The sequence below is a fragment of the Sinocyclocheilus rhinocerous genome, unplaced genomic scaffold (genome assembly GCF_001515625.1).
Source record: "Sinocyclocheilus rhinocerous isolate Xijiao unplaced genomic scaffold, SAMN03320098_v1.1 scaffold28, whole genome shotgun sequence".
NCBI lineage: Eukaryota > Metazoa > Chordata > Actinopteri > Cypriniformes > Cyprinidae > Sinocyclocheilus > Sinocyclocheilus rhinocerous.
This window is the reverse complement of record NW_015652416.1, coordinates 1460207-1465505: the sequence shown is the minus strand read 5'-3', so window position 1 is coordinate 1465505 and position 5299 is coordinate 1460207.

Below are 5299 nucleotides of genomic sequence, written 5' to 3'. Positions count from 1 at the left end.
ATATATATATATATATATATATATATATATATATAAACCATAAAACTGATTTACAAATAATCTGAATGATACATACATGTCCCCCTCAATGTCTATAGTTGGATACAGCCTTGCATGAACCAGCTTATCAAGATTAATTCATATGAATTATGAACAATGACTGAATTATTTTAACATGAGAGAAATTCAGTAATTGAAGTTCAAAGGGGAATGAGAGGTTCACGCACTTGTTATTAGACTGACCACTGAACAACATCAGGCCTACTTTTTATAATAGACGGCCTGCAGTGCTTGCGTGATGTAGCCCCCTATGGGAAATCAGCCTGTGAACTAAGAAGGATCCAGATCTAATGCAAACAAAGCACTGTATGAGCTTTAGTTCACGGTAAAGAGAACAGCACAACGGGTCCACTACATTCCTAAATCCATCATTGAGCTCAGTATGTAATTAATTTGCAGAAAATCAGCTGCAGAGAAATTCCTCTTTGAGTCTTCAGGAGAAAAAGATTTACTGGACTGACTTGAAGAGAGAAGAAGAGCGAGAGATAGATGGAGACTGCGTTGGATTCTTTACATTCTTGTGTGCATGGGCTGACCAGCCATGATTTACGAGCACATTAAGGAGCATTACATGACCCCTGGCGAAAGATCACAGAGGATGAGAGAGCTTGCTCTGGCCACTCACACAATAAAAAGACCTATTTTTAGGCATTTAAAACCACACAGAGTGCACAGCGCAAACCCTCCACACTACATGACTGAATTGATCCAAAGCTGTCGTTGATATAATTCAAGTTCCTCTTCAACATGATGTATATGGGCTAACAATGATAGATATCCATCGCTGAGGCATTGCTATAAAACATTTCGAGAGAGAAAATAAAGCTATGAGATCACATCACCTCTTTTTGCTTACTGAAAAAAGTTTTACCCGATACTAATATTTAATTTGATGCTATGGCCAATACCTGTTAAATGGCTGATCTATATCAAAGTTATAAATAAACGCTGGGGAAAATATATACTATTTTGTGGAAAAAAATAGTATATGAAAAATAAACATATTAATTGTAAGATTCTTTCTTTTTTTTTTTTTTAAATACATCTGACAGTGTTATTAAATTATTAGTGTTAGTAAAGATTATATTTGAGGGTGGCAAAGGCAATCTAAATGTAAAAATATGCATGCACAAAACAAGTATGCACAATTAAATATCCAATATCAGGTGATATTATATATATATATATATATATAATATATATATATGCATTATAAACTAATTCCAATAAATGTACAATTTTGGCCCATAACCAATATGGCATCAATATATCATTCCTCCATATACAGCAACTTTCATTTCATTAGTGTAAAAAGTTCACAATACATATACAATGAAAACAGGTTTCTGTTTTGATGTATAATGGTGCATCAGCCAAATATGCAGATCTGGGTCTCATTGATAAATATAACAAAATACAGAGGGTACAGCATATAAATTCTGTGACTTTATGAATGCTAGAGTACACAAACACATGCACACTTGAACAAAAGCACACTTTCTCCGCATAGCGACCAATCAGCATCAATATCCCCATGAGGAAATCATCATTACAACTACACAACCTCATTATTAACATCAAGTAATTACACTCATACACCTTGCAATTTTACCAGTCTAACTGGATATTGCTTTCATTTTATTCGCCTCTCATTCCATTTCTTTTCATCTAAAGGTCAGTTCTTCCAAATTCCCCATTTTTTCCAATAGGGTCATGCATTGATCCAAAGCACTAACCTAGACTGAGTGCACTAACAGACTCCCATCAGTCGCTCATCATATTCACATCCCGATTCAGCGCAGGGAATGAGACTATGGCCTACGCTCCAAATAAGTTCATCTTGGGAATTTTTGAAAAATTGGCGGAACGGCCAGTTAAGGCCCCGCACCACACGGCCCACAGGACACCATACATACATCACATTCCAGATTTAGTTAGTAATCCCACAATCTAGTTAAGGATCTGGAAATTGGATCGAATCAATTAATTCTACAGTCAATTTGCATAAGAGATGGTCCACCGGCCATTAAAATTCACAATTTGTCTTCAAACATCTCATGGCCGACTACAGTTTTAGAAATTAGAAGATACAACATTATTTATTATAATGAAATATAGGTCCTCGGACCAATTAAAAAGGATAGGATCAACCTCTGCGACCACGCTTTACCGTACAGTCTCTCATTAAGGATTAAAAACGCTGGACCTTATGCTTACACAGGTAATCACCACGTAGCGGATTCATAGTTCTCTTTCCGAAGCATGAATCAATAGTCATTTAAAGCGCTTTATTAAGTGGCTCAAACACAAGCTGTGCTCAGACCTCTTCTAATCATAAACAAGGTGCTGACTCCGTATTTGTGACCTTTGGCAAATCCAGTCCATTCTTTTCCATTAACCTTCCCAGCTTTGCCATTTCTCTCTCGTTCTCTGTCTCTCCGGGGGAGTTTTCCTCTCAGTCAAAGCTGCTCCTAGTGTTTGTTGCTCAGAGGGATTGTTAAGTATCAATTCCTAGTGTCACCTTTGTGGGTTTTATTTATTTGTCGGCCTGCTGGTATGGAACACAGCGCAGGCATCACTCAGGTAGATGGATTATAATTCACCTGCAAGCCCTCATCAATCTCCACAATTTGACTTCCTGCATCACGTACAACTGTTACTGTCATATTAAAGCACTGCATTATAAAGATCAATGGGTTTTTAAATACGCTCTAGCTAAAGGTGATTGGTGACATTAAATGGAGAAAAAAAGGCTGATAACTGTCACGCAGATAAGAAGCCTCACCAACTTGATGAGGGTTCCTACAAAACAATTACCGTAACATACGCTCTGACGTTTAGGATTAATCAAATCGCATGTTTCCAACCTAATCATCACCTGATGATTTCCAGAAAATGGATACCAAAAGCATAACATCTTCTCGGAGAAGAATTTCAAGCAAGCTTTCTTTCGCTGTGCAGTTGAGCAGAAGAAGCATATGGCTGTGCTTTCCTTCCTACCGACTGTTTAACCCTGCTAATGTCCCCCAGTAAGGAGCTCCGGAGGCACTGGAGACTGTGCAGCAGTCGACGCTCGTATGACAGATGGCTTATTGTCACTTTGTTTGGGCTGTTGCCTGCTGGGCTCAAGTAGGAAGTGAAGACCGGAAGCATTCATATTCTTACAGCCATACACTACACTAAGCAAAGTAAACGGGTAAGACACAGTCAGTGCAATTTATTTATTTATTTTTTACTTTTATTCATCAAGGATGCATTACATTTGTCAAAAGTGACAGACTGCTGGTTTTATAAATGCTAGAAAGTTGTCTTTTAAACTTTCTAGTCCTGAATAAAAAATGTATCACAGTTTCAACTAAAATATTGAGCAGCACAACTGTTTTCAATATTGATAATAATAAGAAATGTTTCTTGAGCAGCAAATCAGCATTAACTATCTTTACATTTTTTTTTTTTTTTGCATTTGGCAGATGCTATTATCCAAAGCGACTTACAATGCATTCATGTTTTTCATTGCATTTTATCAGTTCATGCATGATGCATGAACGAATCCATGAACTTGGTGTTGCTATCGCGATGCTCTACTCTTTGAGCTGCATGAATACTATCTGTCTGTCTGTCTGTCATGAAAAATTAAAGATTTGTTTGTGTGTATTTGAAAGAAGTTTCCAGCAAGGATTTATCTGATCAAAAATACAGTAAAAACAATATTATAGTGAAGCATAATTTCACTGTACAGCAGAAGTACACCAAATAATGATCTTTAAAAAAGCATCATATGACCCCTTTAATACATTTTCAAATGTAATTTGTTCCTGTGCTGCAAAGTTGAATTTTCAGCTTCATTACTTCAGTCTTCAGTGTCACATGATCCTTCACAAATCATTTTAATATACAGATTTGCTGCTTAAGGAACATTTATTATTATTACCAAGGTTGAAAACAGCTGTGCTGCTTAATATTTTGTGGAAACTATGATAAACTAACATTCAAAAGTTGGGGATTAAAAAAAAAAGAAATATACTTTTATTAAACAAGGACACATTAAACTGATCAAAAGTGACAGTTTATGGCAAAAGAAATTTGTTACAAAAGATTTCTATTTCAAATAAATGCTGTTCTTTAAACTTTCTATTAATCGAAAAATCATTGAAAAATGTATCAGTTTCCACAAAAATAGTAAGCCGCAAGGATTGTTGCCAGCATAGATAATAATAACCATTATTGACAATTTGAGCACCAATAATACTTTATAATAGTTGAGCACCAAATCAGAATATGAGAATGATAAGAAGTGACACCAGCTTTGTCATCACAGGAACACTTTTTAAAAAAAATATATTCAAATCGAAAGCAGTCTATCTATTTGTAAGGCCTATTAACATTTAAACTTCAAAAATTTAATTTAAACTTTTTTAAAACAAGATCAATCTAACATTCAGATTTGTCCTGACAAACTTAGCTTTTCTACTTAAAAATTACAATCGTATGAATTTCAGCTAATTTTACTCCTACTTCCTTACGTTGAACTTCAAACTGCAACCCCTGTTGGCTGCCTCAATTAAAATACATTCTTAATTCAATTCTGAAAGCTTTCTAGGCCAGACCGCTATTCATTCTGCCTCCTCTCTCTGATGTGTTCCCCAGTGATAAAGTAAGAGGTGTACGCAAGTGCATAGATTACCAGCCCTTAACCAATCATCCGAGACAGGTCCACTCTGCATTAGCAGCAATGACCTTTACATGCCAGTGGTGACAGTCACCTGTCAGCAAGGTCTCACTCCTGGCATTTTCAGGGCTGAGAAAAATGATGAGAAATAATTAAGCCCGACAGTCCTCTAGGGTTAAACCAGGGCTGCGAGTCATCATTCCAGAGCTCTGTCACAGGGGTCAGAGGTCAAAATCAGCCAATGATATGACCTCCACATCGTGGCCGTGATCCCACAGCTTGGTGGGAGGATCGCCAAAGACAGATCAGGTTATCAAACCGAGCTTCCCCTCCGAGAAGAGTGATGCATTCAAATCATAATGAAACCTAACCTGTACCACACTGGTATTTTCATCACCCTGCAGTTATAAAGAGCCAGAGAGGTGAACATGCATGCAATTACTTCACAGAGAGAGGCATGTGCTTCGAATGCACACGTTATAATAGACAGTAGATGACAGGATGTGGCTGGAAACGGCTCAGATGTGGCAAGCTGGTATTATTTGGGCTCTTTCCAGTCAATAAGGAAAA